A 14519-nucleotide genomic window follows, 5' to 3' on the forward strand; every position below is an offset into this window, starting at 1 on the left:
TTGGAGCAAAGTTTTGGGTAGAGAAGTAACCCCCATATTTTCCACAGCCTCTCCTTCCATATTCTCCCCATCATCATAGCTTCTTTCCAATACCATCTCCATTTCTAGAGGATCCCTGGTTCCAGGAGATAGGACATACCACTTGGCCACACTTTATAAATCCCTGGTTAGAGGGCGGCTCTCAAGACTTTGGATACAGTACATGTTTTCCCAGCACAGACCACAGCAAAGAGAGAAGCAGCTCAGAGATAAGAGCTTGAAGCAAGCCCTGTTTGCAGGACAACAGAACAGGAATTTAGTTGGGCATGTGGATGTTAGCAAACCCCTGCAGGCAAAATTTTCCTCCCTGCAACTGAATTCTCCCATGATGGCAGGGAAGGTCCAGCCAAAGCCTCTGGGCCACCCCAGGGCATGAAGGCTTGGCTCCATGTTTACAAACACAGAAGGGGAGCAGATGTCTAGGGCCAAATGGAACTTCTGTACCCTAAAACACATGACTTTTGTATCATTACAGGCTCTCATGGCTGGAAATATTTTTAAAAGTCATATAGCCCAACTGTTGCATTTTACAGGTGAGGAGATGAAGGAAGTCAACTATACTTCAGTAAAAAATGCAAAAAAAAAGGATAATGAGAAGCACCTAGGGAAAATGATGTTCAGGACCAAAGCTGTGTGTCTTGTGTTCCTTCACGCACCGCCCGGTTCTCCATACCCTGCTCACCTTGCTACCAGATAATGCAGACTGGTTTCTCTTCTGACATCCTTCTACCCAAAGCTCACAGTTTCGGGCTTGATCGCACCAGGGATCTGGGGGTCACCTACCCTTGGGACCTCCTCAGTGGGAATCACAGCCAGCCTTCATTTACATAACACATTCACTACCAACTTTCACTTAACCTCTCTGTGACTCAGTTTCTTCATGTATAAAATGAGTACAATAGTAACGCTTGTTCTGTAGGGGTGTCAGGAGAATTAAGGTGGGGGGGGGAGGACTATATAAAGAACCTAGCTCAGTGCCTGGCATGCAGAAAACTCCCAGTAAACGATCGCTATTGGTAGGAAAGAGTCACAGAAAGAAACTATCTGGGAGCAGTCGAGACTCACGGAGGAGGATGAGTCACACGGGTTCCCTCACCCAGAAGGGACGCTTTTATCAGAAAGTGTTCTGGCCACACAGTATTACGGAAAGGCTAGATCAGACCAAGGGGGAGAACAGAGGCCACTGGAAGGGGGGGATGCTTGGAAGCAGCCAGCACATGGGAGAAGGGATGGAGACACAGTGAGAGAGGGGAAAGAAGAGGCTCACCAGGCCCACGTGTTACCGTTAGCTCTCCTGTGCGGCTGAGAAAAAGCCTCCATCCTCCTAACCGTTCTAAGGTGGTCCTCAGTCAGCTCTCTGAGGAACCAGGAAGGGATGAAGGAAACACACAAGAGTGAGGGTCATGCAATTTTGGGCTTCCTGCCTGTTACCAGGCTGTCTGTAAAGCAGGCCCGGGGCTGGGCACACCCTCGGGCGCTCAGGCCTGGGACTTCCCCAGTCACTTCTCTCTCTGCCTCAGCATTCACCACACCCTCTTCCACAAGGCTGCTGGCCGGCCTCCAGGTGCAGCTGTGGCTCAGGCCGGAAGGATGCAGAACCCCATTCTCCCTCGCCCCTCTTGTGAGTCACACTCCAGGCTTGCCCACTTCCACTCACCTCAGTAACATCACCTCCCAGGAGAACAGAGGGGCAAGCAAGCCTGAATGGGTGGCTTATTTGTTGAAAAGCCCTGGGGGTATTTGTGGGTAGTGACCAGGACTTAGCACCAACTTGCTAAGTTGGGCAGGTAACAGCCTTAATGCCGCATCTCTAAAATGAAGTTAATTAGACTTTTCCATGCTGTTATCCCAGGGAGGGGGGACAGATGAGTGAACTGGTAAAGGAAATTGACAGGTGTTAGTTAATTGTGAGCCATCCTGATTCATCTAAGGCTCTGACGGGCAAAAAAAGAGAGGAGAAAGAGAGAAAAAGGTGGGTGGGAGAGGAGGGGGAAAGAGGGAGAGAGAGAAGGAGATTTTTTAAAGGCTAAGGTAATTCCATGTATAAGTAGGTTTCATTCCCAATCTCCAGCCTCAGGAGAAAGAAGACATTGGCTTTCCATTCCCAAGAAAGCCTTCCAAAGACTGAGGGGTGTTGGGGGATTTTAGAGGGAAAGGTGAGTTGATTCTGCCCATGATGAATTCTGCATATCCCTGCTCTCAAGACAGTCCCCCTGCCTGGCTTTGGAACTATTTTTTGGATTGCCCAGAAGAGTGTTGAGTATGTGAGTCTATTTGTTTGCTTGAGGACCAATCAGCTCAGTGCAGCAGACATTTCTACAGGACGGTGTGGTTTGCCCAGAAGAAATGATGCTTCCTCAGAATCCTTTCAAGCTCTCCAATGTTCTATACAAGTAGTTCTCAAAAGCACTGGCATTTTTTTATAAGCCTCCCCAGGTACTGCTAACCAGGGTGAAAACTGCTGCCCACACTTTCGACTTTATCGCATTCAGTGAACGACGTTTCGATTCCTGTTTGTTTTATACTCACTCAGGAGCACAGGCAGACCACTGAGATACTGCAGCTTCAGCTCCAGATCACTGCAACAAAGCAAATGATGAAATAAAGTGAGTCACACAAAGTTTTTGGTTTCCCAGTGCATTTGAAAGTTATGTTTATAGTACACTGTAGTGTATTAAGTGTACAGTAGCATTAAATCTAAAAAAACCAACGTACATACCTTATTTAAAAATCCTTTATTGTTCAAAGGAAACCATTGACAAAACAAAAAGACTCAATGGGAGAAAATATTTGCAAATGATATGATGATAATGGGTTAATATCCAAAATGTATAAGCATCTCATACTTATCAACATCAAAAAACAACCCAATTAAAAACTGGGCAGAAGACCTGAATAGATGTTTTTCGAAAGAAGACATACAGACAGCCAACAGGTATGTGAAAAGATGCTCAAAATCATTAATCATCAGAGAAATGCAAATTAAAACCATAATGAGATATTGCCTCACACCCGTCAGAATAGCTATCACCAAAAAGAACACAAATAACAAGTGTTGGTGAGGATGCAGAGAAAGGAGAACCTTTGTACACTGTTGATGGGAAGGTAAATTGGTGCAGTCACTGTGGAAAACAGTAGGGCAGAGTCTCAGAAAGCTAAAAATAGAACTAACACACCATCTAGCAATTCCACTCCTAGGTATTTATTTAAAAAAAAAAAAACCAAAACACTAATTCAAAAAGATACATGTGCAATGTTCATAACACACTCTTTATAATTGCCAAGATATGAAAACTACCTAAGTGTCCATCAACAGACAACTGGATAAAGAAGATGTGGTATGTAATATATACAATGCAATACTACTCAGCCATAAAAAAGACTGAAAATTTGCCATTTGTAACAACATGGATGGACTTGGAGGATATTGTGCTAAGTGAAATAAGTCACACAGAGAAAAATACTGTATGATATCATGTATATGTGGAATCTAAAAAATAAAACAAACTACTGAATATAACAAAAAAGAAACAGACACAGGTATAGAGAACAAACTAGTGTTTACCAGTGGGGAGTGGGAAGTGCGTGGTACAAGTTAGGGGTAGGGGATTGAGAGGTGCAAACTACTATGTAAAAAATAAGTAAGACACAAGGATATATAGTACAACAGGAGAATACAGCCAATGTTTTATAGTAACTATAAATTGAATATAACCTTTAAGTTGTGAATCACTATGTTGTACACCTGAGACATACAAAATTGTAAATCAGCTATACCTCAATTTAAAAATACTTTATTGCTAAAAAATGCTAACCATCATTTGAGCCTTCAGCAAGTTGTAATCTTTTTGCAATAATGTCAAGGATCACAAATATAATAATGACAAAGTTTGAAATATTGTGAGAATTACCAAAATGTTACACAGAGACACACAGTGAGCAAATGCTGTTGAAGAAATGGTGTCAATAGACTTTCTCAATGCAGGGTTGCCACAAACCTTCGAATTGTAAAAAAAAAAACAAAAACAAAAACAAACAAACAAACAAAAAACCCCCACAGTAGTTGCGAAGAGCAATAAAGCTTAAATGCAATAAAATGAGATATGCATTTTAAGCACTTGATCACTGTAAATGCGTATCAATGGAGTAGCTAGTCTAGTGATGTAAGAGTAGCGAGAACTTGAGGCATTAAGAAGGGTGGAGAGACTGTAGAAGGGCTCTGAAGTCAGGAAACTGGAGGGGCTGGTGTCTGGCCGTGATTGGTACAAGTCTTTGGAGCTGTCTAGTATTTCTTTGAGGAGCAAATGGAATTTTTCAGTTCTAGGAGGTGTCAGGAAACACTGTGAAAGATTGAAATGGGCAAAAAAAGGGTGCCTGGGATAACACATTGGGTTGTATTTGTCTTTCAAACGAAACCACAACTCTGGAAGTTGTAGAATATTGATAGTGGTGCAAACCATTTTTTCAGAGAAATGCAGATTATGTGGAGATACACTCAATTATTGTCCTATAGATATTGACCAATTTTATATCCATCTATAAATTCATTACAGCATTCCTAATAGCCTGTGTATGTTTGTATGTTTTTAATTAACCTTTGAAACAGTTGTGCCATTTTACCAGTTCCTTAATGAATTAGTGAGTTAAATAAAATCTTTGACATGTTTGTTTTATCTTGTATTTGTAGAGGATCACGGCGTTACCACTGAGGGGAAAAACAGCCTTTAGCAAAGGGAATGAACTTGAGCGCATAGTTGTGATAGGCTGAATGATGGCCCCCAGAGATGTCTACTACTCCCTAATCCCCCAGAACCTCTGAATATGTTACCTTCTTTGGTAAAAGGAATGTTACAGGTGTGATTAAATTAAAAATCTTGAGATGGGAAGGTTATCCTGGATTATTCAGGTGGGGAGGAGTGATGTAGTCACAGGAGTTCTTTTAAGAGGAATACAGAAGGGTCACAGTTAGAAAGGAAAGATGATGACAAGAACAGAGGTTTAAGTGTTGTGTGGCTGGGGCCACAAGCCAAAGAAGCAGGTGGTTTCTGGAGACTGGAGAAGGCAAGGAAACAGACTCCCCCCCAGAGCCCTTGAAGGAATGAGCTCCACTATGATCATAGCCCTTACAACCTGATTCAGACTTCTGACCTCTAGAACACTAAGGTAATGAATTTGTACTGTAGTTTGTTATAGCAGCAATGGGAAACTAATGCAGTGGTGATCAGAAGGCTGCTTCCTGTTCTCCTCAAAGGCAGTGAGTCACGTGGGAGTGGCAGCTGTCGCTGTGACAAGGGATGCTCCTGCCTCTGGCTCTGCACGCTGAAAAAAGTCTGGACTTACACTCCCCTCAACCTTCCCTCTGGTGCGGTGTTCCAGCTTCTGTGGCTGAACCAGTAAACCCCACCCCACTTCTAATGACTTTTCAGTAAATCGTCTCTTCTTTCCCCTTTCACTCATTCTTACCAAAAATGATACCACTGAGCCCTCAATTCTTGGGGGCGCTCAGAAGCATTCCTCAGCCCCATCCCATCCCTCTGTAGCTGACTCTTAGTCTTGTCGTTTTTCACGGGGAATACCAAAGGACCATGGCACAGACACGTGCTGAGGCCACCCAGCGCCTGGCCGAGCCCCCTCCTCTCCCGAGGGGTCCAGCAGCTGTGGTCTGACTCCTTCTTGAAGGAGATGCTCTCAGCATGCCGTTCACACTGCAAAGGCAGGAGCTGCAGAACTGGCTCCTGATCCCTGAACTTGGTCTTCTCGTTCTCTTACCCAAAACCCAGGACTTTCTCATACTCTAGTTATAAACACTCTTTGAATCTTAAAATTCTCCATTTACAAAAGCAGCTATGGAAGCCCCTCCCTGCTGCATCAATTGCTGAACCAAGAGAACCTCAGAGACAGCGTCCCTGACCCTTGGGCGGTCATGAGCTGAGACACGGACAAGATAGCCACTTAACCTACACATGAAATGGTGAATAGGCCATAAGAATAAGAAAGAATTTATCCATTTAGGTCAAGGGTAAGTGCACAAATGAGTCGGGGTGGCGGGGGAAGTGGCTGGAATGGAGAGGGGGTGAGGGAGGAGGGTTCACAAGTTCCAAGTCCAAGCAGGAAAAAGTGAGAAGCTACCATGTTTCAGTGGTCAGTGCTGAGATGAGCTTTCATGGGTTTCATGGACGTCAACGAACCTCTTCACAGGGGGTGATGTGTAAGAGACGCTGCTCTCCTGATGCCTGCAGCTCAGTGGGTCCCCAGGGAGGTCAGCCTTTAGGGGGGCCACTGGCCTGAAAAGCCTCAGAGCACAGTGAGTCAGCAGACATGATTTGCTCCTAATAAGAGCCCTGCAGGCAGAGCTCTGTAAGAGAAACAAAATCAAGTTCCAGCTCCATCAGCTATTATGGTTGATTTTCAGCCAATTGCACCTGGAGTGAGCTGGAAAAGGTACCTATTAGCTGTTTTGATTTAGCAGCAGTCAGGAAAACAACCCCAAGCTCAGCCTCTCTCCAGTCTTAACTTGTCATTTTCCCCAGCTCAACAAGTAGGGAGGCAGGGCTGCATGAAACCCCACCATCCCAGGCCCGTGAATTAGGCCCCTTCATCACGGGGAAAGAGCAGGACTGCGCCAGTGTCTGAGCCAATTCATCAGGAAACACCCCAGACTATTCTCCTTCCCCCCTCAAAGAAACAGGCCCAAGGAGACTGTTTCCACACCTTTGAAGGCTTAGAGAGGAGGACTAATGACATAACATTAGTGAAAAAAATCTGCTTTAAAATAGATACATTAACCAGGAAACATATTCTCTCTCTCTGCCTCCTTTCATGGTCATGGGGAACTAGAATGTGGTTCCTGGTTAATGTGGGTAGAAAGCCTCCCAGAAGCTACCTTGATAGGGATTTCTGTGTGTCTTACCTGCTTTTAAAAACATATTATTATTTTCTCTTCAAAGTAATACATGAATATATTTTTAAAAATGAAATGATAATGGATGAGGTTTATTGAACACTTCCTATATGCCAGACACCACAGTAGGTGTTTTACAAGGATTATCTCATTTAATTCTCAACACACACCATGACTCATGTCATCCCCATTGTACTGATGTTAAAACTGAGGTTCGTGAATCATTAGCAAATTTCCCAAGGTCGTGATGCTACTAAGTAGTGGCATTAAAATTTGAACTCCAACAGTTTTTATCTAGCCAACACACTTAACATTACAGTATTCTATTTCAAGAAAGTTTACAATAAAAGCTGAGTTTAGAGTCTTAAAAAAAAAGTAACCGATTCCTAAAACACACAAACACACACACACACACACACACACACACACACACACACACACTCTCTCTCTCTCTCTCTCTTACACTCCTCACTGCCCCACTCCTGAGAGGCATCTACTCTTAACTCTTTGAGATATGCCTTTGGATATCTACCACTGTAGTTCTAAATAATACTCATATACTTTTGTATCTTGGCTTATAATTTTCCCACAGTCTATTTTATTCTTATTATGATAGATGAGTATTTTAGCTCTTACATTTTTTCAATATAATTATAATGATAATTTTTGGTAAAATCCATATTCAATGTTTTATTTTTGACCACTGCTCACTTCTAAGCCAAGTAATGTACACTATTTACTTTCCCTATATTGTATACCTTTATGTTTTCCCTGTAGTTAATTATTACCTAACTTTTTATGTGCCTAGGGTTTTTTCAATCAAGGGCAAAATCTTTCCATGTCTTCCTATGGCTTTGTACCATGGCTTTCAATACAGTTTTTCTCATCTTCAACCCTATCAGATAACTAAGTTTCAACATCTTTCTCTGGAGACATCCCTCCTGGCATCCTCTTTTCTCACGTTCCCCTTTGGGCAGGTGTTCTGTATTCTTGCCCCAAAGCTGGTTCTGGGACTTCTCTTGGCCATTATCCAGGGAATTCCCTTCTCCTCTTTCCCACATGAATCTCTTCTTTCCTAAAATCCTGTCTTCCTCTTTATTAATTTATACCATGTTTTGGTTAGTATACCCTTCAATAGTTTCCTGGAAATGTGGTACAGTAGTTATTCGAAATCCAGGGAGTCCAAATAACTTTTATGTAGTTTTTAATCACCCCACCCTCTCATCTTTTCAGTCTTACCCACCCAATCTTTTCTCATATTTTACAATATTTGGTGTCTCCAATTTTCATGCATTTCGAGAGTCCTGCAGGTGAATTGGCTACATTTAGTTCTTCTTTTGTAGACCCTTAGTTTTGACTTCGTACTGTTTTGCTAAGTCATTTACCAAACCACCACCAGCTTTTTGTCTCCATATCTCATGTTTCAGGGTTTCATTTGGCTTCTGGTATCATGGAAGGCACTGTTGCTGTTTCCTGTAATTCTTGTTATTAGGGGAATGGGTTTTGAGAGGAGAACAGGCTATTGTTACTCTACTATTATTAAGCCCCATCTCTCTACATCACTGCTTGTGCTGCAGAGTTGGTATCGAGCAAGGCTGGATCATAAGATGATCCATGCTCTTTACTCAATTAATGTCCCACAAGGACAGTTCGTTCTGACCTTTCTGGTCAATCGATGTCCTGAAGGCCTAGGAATTAGGATCATTTTGTCAAACCTCAAGGCTCAGGCTTGCTTTTGTCCAGCGAACAAGTCCACTTTGATCCTGGTGGGATGCTGTTTCTGTTCTCAGACAGGGGGTAACCAAACTTTCAAGTGCCTAACAATCACTAGGATACTTATTTTTAAAAAGAAAGAAAAAAGAAAAAGAAAAACATTTCCAGGGCTTCTGAATCAGTAAGATCCAGGTGTCTACCTTTTCAAAAGTCCCCAGGCAAAAGGTCCTCAGACTTCACTTTGCGCAGCAATTTTGACAACTTCCATCAAATGCAAGTCAAGAGTTCTGGGCTCTCTCCTTGCAAAGCTGCCTGCTCTTCCCTTTTGCTCTACTTCCTGATAACGAAACCTAAGTTACAGCCTTGAGTGCTTTACTTATAAAATAGTTACTTGTCAGTCTTGCTCTGTCATCACGTTACAACTTGTTCTTATACATAATTATTTACAGTTCCTAATTTCTGATTTGATTCTAGGGCCTGGACTTAGCCAGTATCCCAAAGGAACACTTGAGAAGCTCTGGTAACAATACTAAGCCAACATTAATAGAGCACTTACTGTGTGCCAAGCATTATTCTAAGCGCTTGACAGTTACTCATTGAATCACCAACCCAAAGAGGTAGGTACTGTCATTAACTGGATATTATAGGGAGCGAAACTGATGGTTAGAGAGTTGAAACAGCTTACCCAGATTACATACCTGGTGAGTTGAAAATCTGGAAGTGACTGAAGTATACTGAGCTGCCAGCCCTCTCAACAATTATGAAGGGGGCTGAGGAAAACCCAAGACCCAAGCAAACTCATCAACTTTTAGCACTCGGCGTCCTGACCATTACGCAGGTGTTCCCTGGCAGAGCTGGTGGGCAGGACTGGAAACAATGCAGGAAGGTGCTAGCAGTAGTTAGAAGTGCCAAATGACGTATGAAGACTTGAATCTGGGACTGTTATTATGTGGTGATGCCACAAACACTGAATCCACAAATCGGCCTTAGCTAAAGCTTAATCATCCCCACCACTGAAGTTCCCTAAGCATAACGTTATCAGTCTCAAAAGAGTGGTGGAAATGACGATGGAAACAAGAGAAATGACAGGTCAGAATCTGATCATGGAGGTAACAATGCTTACAGCAGAGAAAACCTTTTGGGGAATGAACTAGACCCTTTCCAAGTCTCCCTTTCCCCATTTATAAAATAATGATAATAACAGTGTATGTATTTAATATAGTTGGTAAGGACTTAATGAGCTGATTCAGAAATGGTGTCACATAGTACCTGACACAAAGCAAGTGCTCAATAAACATTAGCTCTTATTAGTCAGTCTCTTCGCTCATTTCAGACTCTGACCCAGATGGAACTTTGCATAAGAGCAAAAAGATGGCTAACATGGTTAAGGTCTACTTTTTTCTCATGTGGTCTCCACTGTAACCGATGACAAGATTGTTTTCTCCCTTGTAAATACAGAAATATACTGATTCATTAACAATTAGTCAAGTCAGCCTTCTATAACCACTATGCCTGCAGGAACCTCTTCACTAATTTTTCTGTCCATGTTAGTCACTTGGTACTTAGTGAACAACCAGAGGCCCCCATGGCCATGTACTTGGCTTTCTTCTGAACAAATGCCTCCTCCCCTTCCCCTGTCCTGGTTGTGACATTCTTGGGGATATTAGAGACCCGGCTTTGTGCTTCTTCTGAACGTCTACAGCACAAGTAGGTGTCAAATGGTGGTTTTATGATGAGTAAGAATTATCATTTGGAGGATACTCTTGTCCAAGATAAAAAATAAAGTGCAAATCCCAGTTATTTTATTAAGACCTCATCTTCCTAGCAGTGCAGGATGGACCTTGGCTTTTGTCCTGCCCTAAGCACCAGGAGGTCCTTGGGGTCAGTTCTCACAACTCATGTCTGGCTGAATCCACAGGAGAGTCACTTTTTTGGCTGTCTTATCCTACTTCAGACCCTCACAATTGACCCCTGTCATATTGCAGAAGTCTCAGGACAGTGGGTCCCCATCCTCCAAACCAGCCCCTGCCCCTGATGCTTCCCACAGCACTGCTAGCACCAAGGCAATAAAAGCCTTTATTGGCCAAAATCGAAGCTTCTTCTCAACTAATCCCAAACCACCTCTACTGCTTTCCCACCTTGCCTCCACTGCATGAACCCCCTGTTCCAGCTAGAACACTTTATTTATTACATCTTTGTCTCCTCTGTACATGGTACACTTGTACCCTTGTACTTGCTGAGACTCGCCTCAGGACCTCCTCTCCTGCTTATGTGTCAAGACTCCGCTAAAAGCCCGCGTCCTCCGTGAGGAATTCCTCCACTCCCATCAGAGTGCTTCCCCCTCTCAAACTATGAGTTGCCATCCCATATTTATTATAGGCTGCCTTCTTTTGGCAGCTGTATTTTCAGGTGCAGATATGTTATTTCCCCTAACTAAAACATTTGAGTGCTTGCTCTGGGCCAGTTACTTTATAACTGCCTAATCAACTTTGAATTTATAAAAGGCCCAAAATTCATGGTTATTTTGACCACAAATGTATGAGGCAGGTCCTGTCATTAGCCTCACGTTAGATCAGGGCACTGGGACAGAGACGTAAAGTAAGTCATCGGAGGTTGGTTAGTGAGTGGTGGAGCAGGTAGATCTAAATGCCCTGTGTACTTAACCACCGTGCTATGCCCTGCACACAATAGTCACTCAATAAATATTTGCTCAACAATTAATTGTTGATTTTCCCACCCGTCCTCTGACCCAGTCCTGCCTCCACTACCTTCTCAAAGAGAGCCCAGCTTGAGAAAATGACCAAATGTCTTCATTATGTTGACCTCCTTGGGATAAAAGTATTCCCCAAATAGCTGACATTGTGTTATTTTGATTCTATATTTCATCACTGTGGTTTGTGATTCCCACTCTGAAATTCTTTGTTGCCAGAACCTCCAGATATATAGCCTGTTGCAGAGTTGTTATTTTTGATATCAGAAAGTTGGGGATGTTTCTATTTGAAACATTGTCTATTTACATTCCTTAGCCCAAAATAATCTGAAGTGTCAGTATTATGTCTCCGTGTTTTGAATAGAAGTTTATGATGTTACATCAATAGTCACAGATCCCCGTGAGGTATTTTTGCCTTCTCCAGCTTTGGGGAAAGCATATTATCATAACGAGTAAGGTCCTATTTATGAAGTGATGCTAGTGTATCTTTCCCCCAAATTAGGAGGATAGGGTGTGTATGGAATTGAGTTGTTGGCGACACACGGGAGTAAGTTGCCATCATTGCAGGAATAGTTCTCACAACTCCCTCATTACAGTCCTGGATCAGACTCCTCCTTCTGGCTTTACACTGGTCCCCAAAAGAAAATCATGCCTCCAAGGCCATTCCTGTGGGATTGCAGGGCCCAGGACCCATTATACCACTTGAGGTCCTTCATTTGCTCCTCCGTTATTACTGAGATAAATTTCAGTTACAGTAAATATTATCAAGGACAGTCTGCAGGAGGAAAAGTTTCACAACTTCATCCTGATGGTGTGTGAGAGGGGAGGACGGAGGTTTGCTGCCAATCACTGTCACACCACAGCGCTATTTGCCTGCTGTTGGTACGCTCATGATTTTACCAAACAGCCAAGGAAAATGTAGAGGGTGCTTTATTAGTTTGTGTGTCTATTTTTAAAGCAAATATATCAGAACTTGATCATTTACATCAATGTGTTATTTTTTAATTGAAGTATAGTTGATTTACAATGTTGTGTTGGTTTCTGGTATATGGCATAGTGATTCAGTTATATGTATATATTCTTTTTCATATTTTCATTATAGGTTACTACAAAATATTGAATGTAGTTCCCTGTGCTATTCAGTAGGACCTTGTTGTTTATCTCTTCTGTGTAGAGTAGTTTGTATCTACATCAAGGCATTCTTAAAAGGAGTCACTTTAGGAAGTCGGGCCCTCAATCCTCAAATCCTCCCATTGCCTACATGTTTGTTTCTTCCTTTTTGGAATTGTCTTCAGGACAGGATATCATAATTTATCACACAAAGTGGGGCCCTTTGAGAATGACAGTGGTATTGATAATTAAGTTAACCAGGGAAAACAGTCTTGGGTAATTAGGACGGATAATTACTTTGCTCTAGGGCCACATCAGAAAACCGATTTTAGTCATTTTTGACCAAAAATGTTCTTACTCAGCTGATAACTTCCTTTTTTATAAGACTTGACTGGTGATAATCTTTGATTATCTACAGAAGTGAGTCTTTTCTGAAAAGATGAAGACTTCCCTTCTGTGACAGTAGTTGAAAGATAGTTGATTTTAATGAAATTCTCATTGTATTTTAATCAACAGTAGCATCTTTATATAATGTTGCCTCCAAAGGGGAAAGCCCTCAGGAGCCACATGATCTATTACACATCATACTCAGACCTTGTGCTCAAGCACGCCTAGTCTTATTTTGGACCAGATCTGGGATGGTCTCTTTGTCCCCTGCCAACCCTCCTCACTGAAGCAATGGTTCTGATTTCCCTTATCCCAGAGACAGCTCTCCATTAGCATGTGTCCCAGACATCTCTGCTTCAAACGCTCCCAAGCACTTTGTGGCACTTGGCTAGCCTCCCTCTACTTATCACTATGACCTTAAAGCTTCCAAAGTAAGAATGTGTGAGGGAGTAAATACAAGGGCCAGGCCTGAAAGGTGAAGGTCAACTCCTCCATTCATGTGCAACCTGAATAAAGCTCAGTTCCCTTGGGGTCAGTCTCAGCAAGGGCTGCATCCAAGATAAAGACAATCTTATTCCAAAACAACATTAAAGCAGCAAGGAAGAAGAGGAAATTTTACTGTAGATGTATTGCCAAGAGGCTCTCACAGGTGAGCACCAGGAGACATATATATGGATGCAGACTGCAGCATTGTTTTAGTGATTGTGATAGGCGAAATAATGTCATTCATCATCATCCCATTTTGCACCCCCGACCCCCACAAAAGATACCCACATCTTAATTTCCTGAAAGCACATTAGGTTACATGGTAAAGGGGAAATATGATTACAGAATATTAACCTTAATATGGAATTAAGATAACTAATCAGCTGACCTTAAGATAGGAAAATTATCCTGGATAATCTGGGTGGGCCCAATATAATCACAAGGGTCCTTAAAGGTGAACAAGGGAAGTAAAGGGGGAGAAGCAGAGATGAGGACGTGATAATGGAAGCAGGGCCACAGAGATGCTGTATTGCTGGCTTTGAAGATGGAGGAAGGGACCATTAGCCAACCAATAAGAACTACGCCTAGAAGCTGGAAAAGGCAAGAAACAGATTCTTTCCTAGAGCCTCCAAAGAGGAATGCAACCTGTCAAGACCTTTTTAGCCTAGTGAGATCTGTGCCAGACTTGGAACTACAGAACTGTAAGATGATAAATTTGTGCTGGTTTAAGCCACTAAAGTTGTGGTCATTTTTTTACGGCAGCAATAGAAAACTTACATTGTCATTTGCTCAAAGAAGAATATGTAAGAGATAAAGTATTTATTGAAGAAACGTGCTGTAGCAATTAAAAATAAATGAACTACAGCAGAAAGTAAAATAGGGCTTACCATGGCTAGGGAAAAGGGGGAATGAGGAGTTATTATTTAATGGGCACAGAGTTTCTGTTTGAATGATGAAGAAGTCTGGAAGTAGATAGTAGTGATGGTTTCACAATGTTGTGAATGTACTTAATGCCAGTGGGATCGTACACTTAAAAATGATAAATTGAGTTATGTGTATTTTATCACAATAAACAAACGAAATTTAAAAAATGACCTAGATCTATATTTTTGATATAGATTAATTTCAAAAGTGTAAGTTTTAGAATGTTATTTATAGTTTATGCAGTATAAT

The 14519-nt window shown here is 42.1% G+C and overlaps 1 long non-coding RNA gene across 1 annotated transcript in view; it reads right to left on the minus strand.

Moving 5' to 3' along the window:
- Positions 1 to 14519, minus strand: part of LOC141576314 (uncharacterized) — a 361571-nt gene that overhangs the window by 26397 nt on the left and 320655 nt on the right. Inside the window, exon 5 of the long non-coding RNA XR_012504666.1 lies at positions 2569 to 2618. This is a non-coding gene — a long non-coding RNA (uncharacterized LOC141576314). The remainder of the gene's footprint in view (positions 1 to 2568; positions 2619 to 14519) is intronic.

Source organism: Camelus bactrianus, chromosome 3, assembly GCF_048773025.1.
Source record: "Camelus bactrianus isolate YW-2024 breed Bactrian camel chromosome 3, ASM4877302v1, whole genome shotgun sequence".
In the NCBI taxonomy this organism is placed as follows: domain Eukaryota; kingdom Metazoa; phylum Chordata; class Mammalia; order Artiodactyla; family Camelidae; genus Camelus; species Camelus bactrianus.